Source organism: Taudactylus pleione, unplaced genomic scaffold, assembly GCF_031769625.1.
Source record: "Taudactylus pleione unplaced genomic scaffold, aTauple2 ptg000517l, whole genome shotgun sequence".
Taxonomy (NCBI): domain Eukaryota; kingdom Metazoa; phylum Chordata; class Amphibia; order Anura; family Myobatrachidae; genus Taudactylus; species Taudactylus pleione.
Window position 1 is genome coordinate 608,943 of NW_028284919.1, and position 18,624 is coordinate 627,566.

The following is an 18,624-nucleotide window of genomic DNA, read 5'->3' on the forward strand; positions in this document are numbered from 1 at the left end:
GATATGTTGAGTGTTAGGGTTAGACTATGGTTAGGGTAGGTTTAGGGCTTAAATGTGCTAAAAATGTATGTTGACATTCTGAATATCAGCATTCAGACCATGTTGGCATTCTGAATATCAATAATTTGTATCACACCTGCAGAAAACTACAGTAGGTTGTGCAGTTTGGCGGATATTCAATCTATATCTTCAGTGCAGATTTGCCATCCAACCATTTTGGACACTGCAATACTATATAAAGCCACTCGGTGGGCAGTTGACTTATCACCTTATTGGGAATTTTCCCCTGAGGAGATCAATTGTTTTTTTGCGCGAGGCACAGTAATGGGCACCCAACAGAGTATTAAAATTCTTGCTTGGATTGGGCGTGAGTGCTGCAGGCACTGACATTGCTGCTTGCAGTCTCCTGAGGGGGCAGACAGAAATGTTAGAAAGTTAGTTTTTTGGTTGCCCAAAAAGTAGTTTGAGCGCCCTAACCAGTACTATAGATACTTTAGGTAGGCTTTGCTACTTTACGTGGCTAAACTCAGTACTTTTGAACGTGACGCACAACAAATAATGGGCGTCCAAAACAATTGAATTGCTCCATTGGACGCCCATTAATTATCGCCACCCAAAAAAACAATTGAATCGCTCCTCTTGAGCATGCAAATGTCTCTTGGATAATACTGAATGGTAAGAGAAAAATACACAGAAATATGATCTAATAATTGACATTATACATTGATTATTAACATTTTCCAGCATAGAACTCCTTTTTTGTTAGTTCATTACTCTCCTTCTTTTATTTAATTCCTCCAAGGAAACAATATCAAACCAGGAGCTCTAACAGAGATAAATTGAATTTCCTTATTTCAGTTCTCATCTGGTTTAATCTCTGTAACAAAATTATCCAGTGTAGTTTTGTGTTCATTATTTATTTTCTTTTTTTTCTATTAATTCTTTTCACCTGAAGTATCTACAGATTGTACTAATATACAGTTGCACTTTTATTTAATTGCTTTTGTTTAACTTTAATTCCGATACAGTCTCCATGGAGCTGTGTGTTATTTGGACATGTTGTTTTTAATTTACTATGTAGATGATTCCCAGCAATCTTCATAGAGGAAATAATATTAGACATATTTATTTGGAAAATTATGTTTTGCCATTATAACTTTAACCTGATAGCAATTCTCCCAAGGTCATGAAAGTCACATCAGACTTTTGCTTTGTCTAAGCTGCAAAGGGGAATATTTATCAAATAATATTTGTGGAAAGCAGGTGTTTTTGAGGGATACCTGTAAATATTAAGTAGTGTTCACTCTAGCTCCGGCGGCAGGTAGGGCGCCGGAGCTAGAGAGGGCAACCTTATGCGTGCCCGAAAAGGGGGCGTGGTCATGAAAAGGGGGCATGTCTATAAGACGCGTCCCCTTTTCGTCATACTTGGGGGCGTGCCCGGCGCTTACAGACATGCCGGGCAGCCCCCAAGCGCTGCAGAAAGGGAGAATAGATGCCGGGCGCATGCGTCCGGTGTCTATTCTCCGGCGGTGACCGGGACGTCACCGCGACACCGCATGTTTCTCCACCCGCGGGACACTGCATCCCGCTGGTGAGAACGGCACCCGCAGGCTGTGAGGGCAGGATGCTTTTTGCCCTCCTCCTGGAGGGCAGGGTGCTTTTTGCCCTCCAGAAGGAGGGCAGGGCGCCATGCCCCACTAAAACAGCCTAGCGGGAACGCTAATTAAGGATCCACCCTTTTCCTACAGCATCTGCAGTTCCCATAGGTTTCTATGGGGGTTGCAAAGCTGTCAGATTTACCATGCTTTGGTCCGGCAGCTACTTGCATCTAAAAATGGCTTTAGCCATTGTAGCCTATGGGTTACATTCTGCAAAAATTAATGGGAGAGAGTTCCTCCCAAACCCTCCCTTGCAATGGCAGCTGCACATGTCCAGTCAGATGAGGTAAAACGTGCCTGCACATATTAATATTTGAGCTTCAAAATAAATCATCATAGTACATAAAAAACACATAGTGCCCCATGATGATTTGGACAAATTTTAATCAAAAAATTTTCACCATTGTTATGATTATGTGTTTATTCTGAAGAGGATGAGTCTTACAATACAGTACATGCTACTGAGCATGGTATATTAAATGTGTTGTTGTCAAGATTACAGTGTACAGATGTGTCATCATACATCATTACTGCAGTCGCACCAAAGTGACCCGCCAGATTTCATGCTACTCTGCTACCTGCAGGAATCTTTTTTGCATTTTTTTCAAAAAAAATGCATCTTAGTTGCAATGTGATGTGACTAGGATGCACCAGGAGACTGATTCATTTGATATGCAACACTTGTGCATGACTGAGCTTCTGAATCTACTGTATATACGAACTGCTACGATTACTGCATTTTTCCATGCCAAGTTCCATTGTGCATATACAGACTCAGTCACAGCTATAGAAGCTAGAACAGAAGCTGAGGGTAATGGGTTAAATGCTGGCACCCTAAGATGCAGTCCATAGTAGGTGTGGACAGGAGTGGAACCATAAGATTTATGATAATGGTTACTATGCTCACATTTTGGCCATGGAAGCAGGTCTGACCAGTCTTCCTGAGTAGATGAGATATAAAAAACAAATAAAAGTCTCCAAGTCCTGATGAACTTGCTCAGTCTGGCCATTGGACTGCAGATGGTATACCGTCAAGAAAGTGAGCTTCACTTGGAGAGCTTTAAACAGGAAGCACTACATATGGCCATGAACTGGACTTCATGGTCACAAACAATCTCAACTGGGCACCCATAGAGTCGAAAGATCTTGATGAATAGTTGGGCTAATACTGGAACTAACGGAAGAACTTAAAGTGTGACAAAGTGGGCCATCTTAGAGAACTGATTTACTATGACCCAGGTGGTGGTAAACTTATTGGAAGCAGGTAATTCAGTCAAAAAAACCATTGAGATATGAGTCCAGAAGGTACTGCAGGAGATTGCCTGGAAACTTTGTGCTGAGCACATTTGGAGCAGGTTGCCACAAACTGCTTCACATCCTGTGAGAGAGTGGACCACCAGTTATCATGGATAATGAATTCATGCATCTTACAGACCCTAGCATGTCTGGAAAATTGGGAGCATTGGGCTCACTGAAGCAATTTCTTGTGTAGTCTTTCTGATATGAAAGTTTTCCCCTGAGGAGGAGTGGTGACTTGAATGGCAGCTGCTATACACAGATGATTGAGGATGGAATGTTTCTCTGTGGCTAAGGGACTATTGTCTTCCATCAAGGATCATGATATGGCATCGTCCCCACTCCAACAGATGAGGGGGTTTATTCACGGCTTGTAAAACCCAATACTTCTGTTCATGTTTATGTCTGGTATTTAAAAGGGAAGTGCTTTTACTAGCAAGATACAGCAAGTAAAAGCATTGCCCTTTTACAACCAAACACTTTGTAAATAAACCCAGAGGTGTCTACTTCGAGGAAGAAAAGAATGCTAATGTCTGTCTGACTTAGAACAGATACTGAGATGAAGGCCTGCTTCAGTTTCTGGAAGATAAATTTGGCTTCTTCGGACCAGTTGGTAACTTTTCTGGTAAAGGTGGTGATTGGAATAACGTGGACTTTGTCTGGATCCATTTCAGACCAGAACTGAAGTTGATCCACCTCAAAGACATACTTTTCCAGTTTGCAACACAAGTTATTGTCTCTGAGCCACTGAAGGACCTTTTTCATATGATTGCGATGAGTCTGAATGTCAGCGGAAAAGATGAGGATATCATCTAGATATACTACTAGATTGACATAGAGCAGATCTCCGAAGAGGTTGTTAACAAAATTTTGAAAAACAGCAGGGGAATTGCAAAGACAGTACAGCATCACTTAATACTCATAATGCCCATTCTGAGTATTGAGAACTGTCTTCCACTCATTGCCCTGGCAAATTCTGATAAGATTATATGCCCCTCTGAGATACAACTTCGTGAATATGGTGGCTCCTTTAACCTGTAGAAAAGTTCCCAGATCAGAGGCAGGGGTAACTATTCTAGACTGTGTTGCCATTAAGACCCCAATAATCAATACATGGGCAAATACTGTAGCCTGGTAATTGAAAGTGCAGAATGCTGTTAGCAATGCTGGAGACTGATGACTGGAACAAATGCAGGATGTAAACGGAACCAGGATTAAGGTACTGATTTCTGGTTTGTTAGAGTGGATCATGTGATAATGTCCAAGAGGCGGCACCCATAGTGCAGGACAGCAGGAACTGCACTTCATAGATGAGTGCCCAAAGGTTTCATGGATTCTGCAGACGTGCAGGGGGGACACAGATGGCAGCAAGGTGACACTGCTGGAACCGGTAAAGGGGACTTGTACCCCGATGTGTGACAAACTTAAGCTAAAAGTGTTTTTGTACAGATCTACATTATTGTTTTTGAATACTCAACATTTATTTTCATTATATGTACAGCAGCTTGGCAGTTCTCTATTTCTTTTGTTAAACTGTATATGTAATCTACACATTGGAGGCAGCCATTTTGTGAACTGAACTCATTAATTATTTATTTTATTTACTAGTAGATAGCGACATTGCCGAAAAGTGAGGTACAAAGTTCTCCATTGATTGATTATTTGTCACTAGTTCCTAGAGAATTAATAGGCTTAATAATGAATCCTATCAAATAATCTAGTGGTGCTAATAATGGTCAAAATTACACAGCCTTGGCAGCTTTTTAAATTAAACCTCTGTGTGGTTTAAATAGGACTGACAACAATAGAAAGGATTAAGTAGCGCTTGAGAGCTCTAGAACCATTGTTATGCCAGAAATGGCAATTAAATGATTTTTAATAAAAATGACAATAGAGAAAACAAACACATAATTATATAACCTTAAAAATTACTACCATAATATTCTTGAATAGGTGCAGAGGGATATAATGGAAAAAAGACAGTCCTCTATTTTCCTTCTGCTTAGATAAAGAAGGAAATTCGTTTGTTTCCAAATGTATCTGAGTGGTTTTTGTGATATTTTCCAAAGGAGAATGACACTGCTAATATAAATACAGTATAATGTGATACAGTCTCTAATGCTTATGGAAAGCGTAGAATTTTTTTAAAAAATACTTTGTATATTGAAAATCATCTACTGCACTTTGTAGGTCTTGTCTCCGAATGAACTTTATGGCTTTCCAATCTTTTGTGATAATGAAGCCTTTTGCTTGTTTATAACTCTATTCAACTACAAAATACATAATAGTGAACAATAATGATTATGAACGTAATTTTTTAATGATTTTCTGACTGACCCATGCTTCATTCAAAAGTCATTGCTTGGTTATATAACAACCAAATTACAGTATTTATCTTTGTTTATGATAATTGTTGCAGTAGGTGGAACTAGAAAGCCAGGCAATATTTCCACAGCAGCACTGACTCAGTAAAAGGATGGAAATATGGTGAAAATTCAGATTAATACATAGGGGGAGATTTATCATACCTTCTAAGGAGGAAAGATAATGTGTTACCCATAGCACCAATGATATTCTAACTACCATTTCAAATAATGAACTAGATAAATGATTATGTGATCATTTTACTTCTAGGTATGGACTAGAGCACGGACCCCCGTGTTTGGGTTTTGGTTCTAATTCATCATCATGTATTGGTTTTGCCAAAACCATCCTCAAGTGTTTTGGTTTTGAATCTGGATTTATTTAAAAAATTTATAAAATTAGCTAAAATCAGGTAATTTGGGCATGTTTTTGTTCCTACAGTATTATTAACCTCAGTAACATTAATGTTTTAGTAATTTCCAGTCAATTGACCACCTCACTGCTTGCAATATTGTTTTCAGCTATATTGGTCAAAGGTTGCAGCGTGTTGACTGGCTAAATGAAATGACAGAGCAATGGCACAAATACATGGCAGTTTAAAAAGGACTATAGCACATCTAGGTGGCACTGCAGTGGCAGACATGATGGCAGTTTAATATAAAGTATATGATGCTATAGAATGTTTTCATAAAACAAGAACTAGATCAGAGGCCAGCACAGGTAACTAGAGGTAGAGTACTTAGTGGAAGCCAGGTAAAGCATTGATTGATTGATTAATTAATATCTATAGAAAAAATCAAAGAGATGGAAAACACTATTAAAAACAAGCATCCAAAATGGATGGCATTGGAACACACAAAACAACATGAATGCCCCAATAAAGTACAGTAATATACACTGCCTGTCAAACACACACAATCTTGGCAAAGCTCATAATGAAAACTGGTGCATGATGAAATTGTCCTTCCCACCCTTATGTTGTATATTAAAAAAGACATGCACAATTTAATAAACCAAGCACTTCAGTGACTGGGACTGCCACTTTTGTGGCTGAAGTGTTTGGTTTGTTTGTGCCCCCACAAAACAAGCTACTAAAAGGCTTAAGGTGGCTAACAGTGTTGTTAATCATCTCCACAGTTTGAAGATGTTATTATCTTCCTCATCCTCGCCCTCATCCGTGTTGTTAACATCATCACACAACATTAGTTAATCACCACTATAGTCCACCATTAAAGAAGTCTCTGTACTATGTTGTAATTGGTAGCAAATGTCTTCCTCAAAGAATTAATACTCCAGTTCTTTTATGAACATCAGTTTTCACACATTTTTAGGAAGTAGCCTCCTATGCCGACTGCTCATAAGGTCCCAGGCTGTGCTAAACACGGAGTTGAAACTGGTGAGTAGGCAGCTTAAGTAAAGCAAAGCTAGTTTGTACAAGGGGCTCCAAATTCCCTTTTTATCCTTCCAGTATTCAAAGGGACTGTGTGACATGCTAATTTGTACATTGTCATTAAAATAATCCACCATTCTAATGATGCTTAGTTTATCAGATTGAGTGTCAATAATTTTGGGAGATTCTTTTAAACCTGACCAGTTGTCATTGTGTTTCCTTCTGGTGAGCTAAGTTGATTCATCCTCATTACCAGTACTGTAGCTGTATTGGAAAAGGTCAGGTTTTTTTTTCTGGCATCAGCATTTGCAGGAGAAACTGAAGAAGGAGACATGGTCGTGTCATGTGTCACTTGAGCTGACAACTTGTTGCAAGGAGCTCTTTGCATCTCTTAAGATCTGTGTCATTTGAAATAAATACATTAAATAGGAAAACCTTGGAACAAGCAAGGTTACCAAAATCTAGTGATCTAATTCAAATATGTTGCAAACTCTTTGATCCTGCTGAAGGGAATAAAGAACTTGATCTGCAAGTCCAACATACTTAGCAGAATTGCTTTGATTTATCTCCTCTTTTAGTTTCTCTGGATGCTTTTTCAGTAGTTTAACTAATGGAATCACCTGAGGCTGGCAGTGACTGAATTCACTTTATTGGTTACTATTTCAAATGGTTTCTGTAGCTTGCATAAAAATAGAGAGTATTTTCCAGTGTGCTGGACTAATGTACATTCTCCCTCCTCACAATGTTGTGGCTTGTAGTGTAGCTTTGGATGGCTTTTTGCTGTTCCTCCAGTTGCTGAAGCATATAAAAAAGAAAAAAAAAACAGTTACCAGGCGGAATAATAATAAATATATATAGCAGGTTGTCTATATGAAAAGAATCTAAATTAGACTGCTGCTACCCAATTAATATTTCTGATGGTGCTAATTAACAATATACAGAAAATATGTTGGGTGAATTAAGAACTATTCACCTCAAGATGTGCTTATTCAGACATCAGGGACTATATATTATATAACATTTTATTATAAAGATAAACATAAAATAGACATATGAATCAACAATCTATATATCCAATGTTCACATTTTCCACATCATTGTTGTATATAAAAACATGCAGCAATTTGCTACTGTTTAACCTTGAAATTAGAACAACTCCTCCAAATAGTTACTTTGGGCAAAATTTACTAAGCGGCGGTTTGACGGCGAGTTCTATTCCATTCTAAACCCCGGCAGTTTGGTGGCGGGTTCTATTCTGTTCTAAACCCCGGGGATTTGGTGGCGGTTTTGCAGCAGTTTTTAAATGACAGCCCTGTTCTATTCTATTCTACAATGTGTTTTGACTGTGGTCAAGACCATCGCGACCATCACCTTAGGCGGTCGTAAGGCTGTTGGTGTTAACCCACAACCTTACCACCGCAAAGGAGGACGTCATGAAAATTCAAGACGTCCTCCCCTCATTCAGACCGACCGCACGCTCTGTGCGACTGGCTCTGAATGAGGTCCACTGTACCTGTAGTTAGGTCGATACTTTGCACAATGGCATTTTCTAGGCCAAGTATAAGGTTCTTTTTTTTAAATCCTGGGACAGACAAGGAACTGCTGTTCTGGTAAAATGGAATTGATATAGAATTTGGTAGCTGGGTCACAGGACCTCAACTAACTGCCTAAAACTAGATGCATTGATGGTGGAGTTTGGACACAGATCTAATTCTACCAAACACATCATGGCTTTAGTGATCCGTTGTGCAACTGGATGGCAGCTTTCATACTTGCTTCTTCTTATAAAGGATTGTTTACAGTGAATTGTTGAAACTACTAGTCTTCTTGGTACCCTTCTGGATTAAAGATTCAACCCCAGCAGCAGCAGCCCTACTGCACAAGGATTCTTCTGGGGAATCCTGGAAATGTGAGGAGTCAGTTAGCCTTTGCAAATTGGATGCAGGAGGGCTAACTCCAATTATTAATGAGGATATTGATGGTGAAGGTGTTATCAGCAAAGTTTGCTGGGATGTATCCATGCTGCTGGTAGCTGATGTTGGACTTATTGTTATTATTTATTTACTGAATTGTTGAGATTTTCCCAAATAATTAGCATGAACTTGCTGCAAATAACATAACAGGGAGGAGGTTCCAAGATGGTTAACATCCCTACCTCTACTTGCTTTGGCCTCAGAAACAGTACAGATTGCTTGACAAATGTTATCAGGATTTGAGTAAAAATAATTCTAACAAAAGAGTTGGCTTTTTTGGTCTTATTGCCAGGCATGACAATTGCCTTTTTCTGCCACTGGTTGCTGACTTACTTTGACACAAACAACATCCTCTTGCTGAATTTTACCAACTTCTTCTTGTCCAACACATTCATCATCAACATCCTTAGTAGTGTAAGATACACAAATATCCCCCTCATTCTGTTGCACTTCCACAGTACCATCCTCAATTTTCATGTCACCATCATTACTGCGACTCATCCTCACATTTGCAGGATGTGCGGAAATGGTTGAAAGAGGTATCTTTAGGATTACAGTGTCATAAATGTCAGACTTGCACATAGCACTCTTGGACACCCTTAGACTCTCCTCAGGGATTTGTGAAGTTTGTGAACACAGTTTGTTCTTCAGCCTTAGCTGGGTTTTTTATACACTGATTTGTCTGTTTTAAAGGTTACATCTCTAAACTCAGAGTGAGAAGGTGTTGCATGTGAGGTTACAGAAGATGCCTGACTGTGTTTGGCCCCGCTTGGCAATTTTAAATTTTTCGGCAGTAATTTTTCCCATTATTGATCGAGGTAATATATTTTTCTTTGACATTTTTAAATATTGTTAGATTTTAGGTGCCCTTTATTAACCTTCTTTTCCCTTGACCACCTTTATTAGATGTTGAAGTACTATCATAACTTCCAGCAGCCTCAGCACTAGTATTAGGTTGCTGCTTCTGCTCTTCTAGCAACTGATGCATGATTGGTTTTATTTTTTACACCAGCCAAGAAATTATTTATTTGTACAATTGTTTTGGGTTGCTTACACTGGCTTATGATAATGACTTTGGGCCTGATTCAGAGCCGCTCGTAAGCGGCCGCTCGTTCGTTCCGAGCGATGTTAGCCCAACTGCGCATGCGTACGGATCGTTATACGCATGCGCTAACCAGTCAGTGCGGCCAAAATTCATGTGCTCGCAAAATAGCGAATGCCTGCTATTTTGAGTGACAGAAAGAGGCGTATGTGGGTGGTAACAGGGGAAGGTGCTTGAAAATGGGGAGTGGAAATCAGAACGCAGGCGTGCTTAAAGGTCAAAACGGGCGTTTTATGGGTGTGCATATTTAAAACAGCAGCGTCATGGACCACGTCACTGGGTTATTTTATAGTCAGAACTGCTCGCAAAATTGTGGTAGCAAACACCAACCCCAAGAATAGCGAGCAGTTCATACCCTTGTCGATGTACTCGATTAATCTAATAAATAGCGGACATGACGTAGGATGCGAGCGGCCAGGGGGCGTATTTTTCCAAAAAACGAACGCAAGTTTTGTTCGCTCGTTCAGACATAGAGGCGTGAACAGACCGCAAACAGCGAACGGTTCATTTGAATAGCCACCCCTAGTTTTAGAACGAACGACCGCAAATAGCGAGTGGCTCTGAATGAGGGCCTTTGTTTTTTACATAAAAAGTAAAACTGGCAATTGTTTGCATGCACTTGGAGAAATAGGTTTTTGTGAGAATTGTTTTGGATTGCAGATTAAGCGTGGGACACTGTTGCTTACGCTGGAAGGATAAACACTATGCACATTTTTGTCTACTATTGCAGAGGTATCCCAAACGCGGTTCTCAAGGCTCCCCAACAGTTTAGTTTTTAGAGATAACCTGAACTGTTGGGGAGCCTTGAGGACCGTGTTTGGGAACCTCTGCACTATTGGTTTTTTTTTTACACAAAAAACACTGGCAGTTGTCTGCACGCTAAGATTCGTGTTGGCCCGTTATTGCAATCACGGGTGAAAATATAACTTTTTTACTTATCGGGAATTTACTATTATTAAACTTGGGTGATTTTTCATCTTTTGGGGTGAAATCATTAATTATTTATTTTATTTACTAGTAGATAGCGACATTGCCGAAAAGTGAGGTACAAAGTTCTCCATTGATTGATTATTTGTCACTAGTTCCTAGAGAATTAATAGGCTTAATAATGAATCCTATCAAATAATCTAGTGGTGCTAATAATGGTCAAAATTACACAGCCTTGGCAGCTTTTTAAATTAAACCTCTGTGTGGTTTAAATAGGACTGACAACAATAGAAAGGATTAAGTAGCGCTTGAGAGCTCTAGAACCATTGTTATGCCAGAAATGGCAATTAAATGATTTTTAATAAAAATGACAATAGAGAAAACAAACACATAATTATATAACCTTAAAAATTACTACCATAATATTCTTGAATAGGTGCAGAGGGATATAATGGAAAAAAGACAGTCCTCTATTTTCCTTCTGCTTAGATAAAGAAGGAAATTCGTTTGTTTCCAAATGTATCTGAGTGGTTTTTGTGATATTTTCCAAAGGAGAATGACACTGCTAATATAAATACAGTATAATGTGATACAGTCTCTAATGCTTATGGAAAGCGTAGAATTTTTTTAAAAAATACTTTGTATATTGAAAATCATCTACTGCACTTTGTAGGTCTTGTCTCCGAATGAACTTTATGGCTTTCCAATCTTTTGTGATAATGAAGCCTTTTGCTTGTTTATAACTCTATTCAACTACAAAATACATAATAGTGAACAATAATGATTATGAACGTAATTTTTTAATGATTTTCTGACTGACCCATGCTTCATTCAAAAGTCATTGCTTGGTTATATAACAACCAAATTACAGTATTTATCTTTGTTTATGATAATTGTTGCAGTAGGTGGAACTAGAAAGCCAGGCAATATTTCCACAGCAGCACTGACTCAGTAAAAGGATGGAAATATGGTGAAAATTCAGATTAATACATAGGGGGAGATTTATCATACCTTCTAAGGAGGAAAGATAATGTGTTACCCATAGCACCAATGATATTCTAACTACCATTTCAAATAATGAACTAGATAAATGATTATGTGATCATTTTACTTCTAGGTATGGACTAGAGCACGGACCCCCGTGTTTGGGTTTTGGTTCTAATTCATCATCATGTATTGGTTTTGCCAAAACCATCCTCAAGTGTTTTGGTTTTGAATCTGGATTTATTTAAAAAATTTATAAAATTAGCTAAAATCAGGTAATTTGGGCATGTTTTTGTTCCTACAGTATTATTAACCTCAGTAACATTAATGTTTTAGTAATTTCCAGTCAATTGACCACCTCACTGCTTGCAATATTGTTTTCAGCTATATTGGTCAAAGGTTGCAGCGTGTTGACTGGCTAAATGAAATGACAGAGCAATGGCACAAATACATGGCAGTTTAAAAAGGACTATAGCACATCTAGGTGGCACTGCAGTGGCAGACATGATGGCAGTTTAATATAAAGTATATGATGCTATAGAATGTTTTCATAAAACAAGAACTAGATCAGAGGCCAGCACAGGTAACTAGAGGTAGAGTACTTAGTGGAAGCCAGGTAAAGCATTGATTGATTGATTAATTAATATCTATAGAAAAAATCAAAGAGATGGAAAACACTATTAAAAACAAGCATCCAAAATGGATGGCATTGGAACACACAAAACAACATGAATGCCCCAATAAAGTACAGTAATATACACTGCCTGTCAAACACACACAATCTTGGCAAAGCTCATAATGAAAACTGGTGCATGATGAAATTGTCCTTCCCACCCTTATGTTGTATATTAAAAAAGACATGCACAATTTAATAAACCAAGCACTTCAGTGACTGGGACTGCCACTTTTGTGGCTGAAGTGTTTGGTTTGTTTGTGCCCCCACAAAACAAGCTACTAAAAGGCTTAAGGTGGCTAACAGTGTTGTTAATCATCTCCACAGTTTGAAGATGTTATTATCTTCCTCATCCTCGCCCTCATCCGTGTTGTTAACATCATCACACAACATTAGTTAATCACCACTATAGTCCACCATTAAAGAAGTCTCTGTACTATGTTGTAATTGGTAGCAAATGTCTTCCTCAAAGAATTAATACTCCAGTTCTTTTATGAACATCAGTTTTCACACATTTTTAGGAAGTAGCCTCCTATGCCGACTGCTCATAAGGTCCCAGGCTGTGCTAAACACGGAGTTGAAACTGGTGAGTAGGCAGCTTAAGTAAAGCAAAGCTAGTTTGTACAAGGGGCTCCAAATTCCCTTTTTATCCTTCCAGTATTCAAAGGGACTGTGTGACATGCTAATTTGTACATTGTCATTAAAATAATCCACCATTCTAATGATGCTTAGTTTATCAGATTGAGTGTCAATAATTTTGGGAGATTCTTTTAAACCTGACCAGTTGTCATTGTGTTTCCTTCTGGTGAGCTAAGTTGATTCATCCTCATTACCAGTACTGTAGCTGTATTGGAAAAGGTCAGGTTTTTTTTTCTGGCATCAGCATTTGCAGGAGAAACTGAAGAAGGAGACATGGTCGTGTCATGTGTCACTTGAGCTGACAACTTGTTGCAAGGAGCTCTTTGCATCTCTTAAGATCTGTGTCATTTGAAATAAATACATTAAATAGGAAAACCTTGGAACAAGCAAGGTTACCAAAATCTAGTGATCTAATTCAAATATGTTGCAAACTCTTTGATCCTGCTGAAGGGAATAAAGAACTTGATCTGCAAGTCCAACATACTTAGCAGAATTGCTTTGATTTATCTCCTCTTTTAGTTTCTCTGGATGCTTTTTCAGTAGTTTAACTAATGGAATCACCTGAGGCTGGCAGTGACTGAATTCACTTTATTGGTTACTATTTCAAATGGTTTCTGTAGCTTGCATAAAAATAGAGAGTATTTTCCAGTGTGCTGGACTAATGTACATTCTCCCTCCTCACAATGTTGTGGCTTGTAGTGTAGCTTTGGATGGCTTTTTGCTGTTCCTCCAGTTGCTGAAGCATATAAAAAAGAAAAAAAAAACAGTTACCAGGCGGAATAATAATAAATATATATAGCAGGTTGTCTATATGAAAAGAATCTAAATTAGACTGCTGCTACCCAATTAATATTTCTGATGGTGCTAATTAACAATATACAGAAAATATGTTGGGTGAATTAAGAACTATTCACCTCAAGATGTGCTTATTCAGACATCAGGGACTATATATTATATAACATTTTATTATAAAGATAAACATAAAATAGACATATGAATCAACAATCTATATATCCAATGTTCACATTTTCCACATCATTGTTGTATATAAAAACATGCAGCAATTTGCTACTGTTTAACCTTGAAATTAGAACAACTCCTCCAAATAGTTACTTTGGGCAAAATTTACTAAGCGGCGGTTTGACGGCGAGTTCTATTCCATTCTAAACCCCGGCAGTTTGGTGGCGGGTTCTATTCTGTTCTAAACCCCGGGGATTTGGTGGCGGTTTTGCAGCAGTTTTTAAATGACAGCCCTGTTCTATTCTATTCTACAATGTGTTTTGACTGTGGTCAAGACCATCGCGACCATCACCTTAGGCGGTCGTAAGGCTGTTGGTGTTAACCCACAACCTTACCACCGCAAAGGAGGACGTCATGAAAATTCAAGACGTCCTCCCCTCATTCAGACCGACCGCACGCTCTGTGCGACTGGCTCTGAATGAGGTCCACTGTACCTGTAGTTAGGTCGATACTTTGCACAATGGCATTTTCTAGGCCAAGTATAAGGTTCTTTTTTTTAAATCCTGGGACAGACAAGGAACTGCTGTTCTGGTAAAATGGAATTGATATAGAATTTGGTAGCTGGGTCACAGGACCTCAACTAACTGCCTAAAACTAGATGCATTGATGGTGGAGTTTGGACACAGATCTAATTCTACCAAACACATCATGGCTTTAGTGATCCGTTGTGCAACTGGATGGCAGCTTTCATACTTGCTTCTTCTTATAAAGGATTGTTTACAGTGAATTGTTGAAACTACTAGTCTTCTTGGTACCCTTCTGGATTAAAGATTCAACCCCAGCAGCAGCAGCCCTACTGCACAAGGATTCTTCTGGGGAATCCTGGAAATGTGAGGAGTCAGTTAGCCTTTGCAAATTGGATGCAGGAGGGCTAACTCCAATTATTAATGAGGATATTGATGGTGAAGGTGTTATCAGCAAAGTTTGCTGGGATGTATCCATGCTGCTGGTAGCTGATGTTGGACTTATTGTTATTATTTATTTACTGAATTGTTGAGATTTTCCCAAATAATTAGCATGAACTTGCTGCAAATAACATAACAGGGAGGAGGTTCCAAGATGGTTAACATCCCTACCTCTACTTGCTTTGGCCTCAGAAACAGTACAGATTGCTTGACAAATGTTATCAGGATTTGAGTAAAAATAATTCTAACAAAAGAGTTGGCTTTTTTGGTCTTATTGCCAGGCATGACAATTGCCTTTTTCTGCCACTGGTTGCTGACTTACTTTGACACAAACAACATCCTCTTGCTGAATTTTACCAACTTCTTCTTGTCCAACACATTCATCATCAACATCCTTAGTAGTGTAAGATACACAAATATCCCCCTCATTCTGTTGCACTTCCACAGTACCATCCTCAATTTTCATGTCACCATCATTACTGCGACTCATCCTCACATTTGCAGGATGTGCGGAAATGGTTGAAAGAGGTATCTTTAGGATTACAGTGTCATAAATGTCAGACTTGCACATAGCACTCTTGGACACCCTTAGACTCTCCTCAGGGATTTGTGAAGTTTGTGAACACAGTTTGTTCTTCAGCCTTAGCTGGGTTTTTTATACACTGATTTGTCTGTTTTAAAGGTTACATCTCTAAACTCAGAGTGAGAAGGTGTTGCATGTGAGGTTACAGAAGATGCCTGACTGTGTTTGGCCCCGCTTGGCAATTTTAAATTTTTCGGCAGTAATTTTTCCCATTATTGATCGAGGTAATATATTTTTCTTTGACATTTTTAAATATTGTTAGATTTTAGGTGCCCTTTATTAACCTTCTTTTCCCTTGACCACCTTTATTAGATGTTGAAGTACTATCATAACTTCCAGCAGCCTCAGCACTAGTATTAGGTTGCTGCTTCTGCTCTTCTAGCAACTGATGCATGATTGGTTTTATTTTTTACACCAGCCAAGAAATTATTTATTTGTACAATTGTTTTGGGTTGCTTACACTGGCTTATGATAATGACTTTGGGCCTGATTCAGAGCCGCTCGTAAGCGGCCGCTCGTTCGTTCCGAGCGATGTTAGCCCAACTGCGCATGCGTACGGATCGTTATACGCATGCGCTAACCAGTCAGTGCGGCCAAAATTCATGTGCTCGCAAAATAGCGAATGCCTGCTATTTTGAGTGACAGAAAGAGGCGTATGTGGGTGGTAACAGGGGAAGGTGCTTGAAAATGGGGAGTGGAAATCAGAACGCAGGCGTGCTTAAAGGTCAAAACGGGCGTTTTATGGGTGTGCATATTTAAAACAGCAGCGTCATGGACCACGTCACTGGGTTATTTTATAGTCAGAACTGCTCGCAAAATTGTGGTAGCAAACACCAACCCCAAGAATAGCGAGCAGTTCATACCCTTGTCGATGTACTCGATTAATCTAATAAATAGCGGACATGACGTAGGATGCGAGCGGCCAGGGGGCGTATTTTTCCAAAAAACGAACGCAAGTTTTGTTCGCTCGTTCAGACATAGAGGCGTGAACAGACCGCAAACAGCGAACGGTTCATTTGAATAGCCACCCCTAGTTTTAGAACGAACGACCGCAAATAGCGAGTGGCTCTGAATGAGGGCCTTTGTTTTTTACATAAAAAGTAAAACTGGCAATTGTTTGCATGCACTTGGAGAAATAGGTTTTTGTGAGAATTGTTTTGGATTGCAGATTAAGCGTGGGACACTGTTGCTTACGCTGGAAGGATAAACACTATGCACATTTTTGTCTACTATTGCAGAGGTATCCCAAACGCGGTTCTCAAGGCTCCCCAACAGTTTAGTTTTTAGAGATAACCTGAACTGTTGGGGAGCCTTGAGGACCGTGTTTGGGAACCTCTGCACTATTGGTTTTTTTTTTACACAAAAAACACTGGCAGTTGTCTGCACGCTAAGATTCGTGTTGGCCCGTTATTGCAATCACGGGTGAAAATATAACTTTTTTACTTATCGGGAATTTACTATTATTAAACTTGGGTGATTTTTCATCTTTTGGGGTGAAATCAGGCAAAAATAAATAAACCTTATATTTATGTACAGAGAATACTACTGATCATATGTGAATACACATCACATAAATTCTATTGTTTATTAACACTGTAATTACAACAGTGTATATTACTATTATCTGTTTATATATGTGATGTGAGGAACAATTTATAATATGACAATTACCAAAGGATGATGTCTTTGACGTCACTCAGATTGAGATAAACTCTGTACTAAATAGGGGCCACACATTGTATCTAGGGGTGGCCATCTTATATTTACATATATATATATATATATATACACTCTCTAGCAACATCATAATCTCTCTATATCTACTTATACTAACTGGTTATTGACATCAATATCAGGGCATTCAGTGTAACAAGAGCGTACGCATTTTTTATAACACATTTCATTTACATTACACACAATTTTCCCCTTTTTAATATTTCGCTTTTTAGTCCTCAGATATTAATTATATTAATAAAAGTTATATTTTATATATCATTTTTGTTTAGTGCACTACAAGGGACATTTCTCTTTTTTTCTCTTTATTTACTTGTGATATGATTCTTGTCCGTAGTAGCACCCCCATTCTTCCAAATGAGAAAGAGTGATTATTGTGGGGTTTTTTGAATCAAGATACAAGGGCATATATGGTGTCTGGTGCAATCAGAAATCCAAAATTGTGTTGTTCCTTTAGATGAGCTTGTCTCATTCTTTGCTCTGGTTAGCACAGACTATTAGCCCAGAATATAGATATCAGAGATTTATTGACATAGAATATTAGTAATTTTGGAAGTCGAGCCTATACCTGACCATTCAAAGATCAACTTGAGATATGTCCAATCCTATAGAAATGAACATTGGAACATTTAGTCTGAGTCGAGATTTAAACGACAGACAAATTAAATTAAAGAACTATGGAGATATTCTTCTTAATGGGGATACCTGAAATGTGGATAGTATCCAAGGAGATTGGACTAATGACCTTCTACAGCTCAAATATACACTAATTAAACAAACTAAGACTGTATGGAATAAAGCCACCTTTGAAAACTATATAAAACAAAAAGTTACACCTAGAGGCTTAAGACCACGTGTTTTCCCATCATTTGAATTAGCTAATGAAACTCTTAAAGAAGAATGGGAAAAAGTTCTAACCGCATGTTCCCTTAATCTGATTAATATACTAATCAGACATGATGAAATCCTCTTGGAAAAATATTCAAAAGAAATTGCCTATTTAGGAGATAAACTTAAACCTTTTGAGGGTATAGATAAATTCCAAAAAATCTATGGTAAATATAGAATTGAAGTGGATAACATTGAAAAGGAGATTATCAGTAGAAAGAGAAACAAACTGCAGAGAGACATTAATGATTTCGCAACAAACACTGCATATCGGTGGTCTCATATAAGAAGAAAAACAACAGATACCCGGTTGAACTACTCTATTTCTGAGGCTGAATCCTCTGACAACGAGATCACTTATAACCCAACCCCCCAACGAGTGAAACAAAGGGCTTTTTTAGAGCTTACCCCCAGGGAAAACAGGGAAGGTCTGAGACCAGACATCACAAGATTAGAAGGGGGAAGGGAAAGAAGAGAAAAGAGAGGTC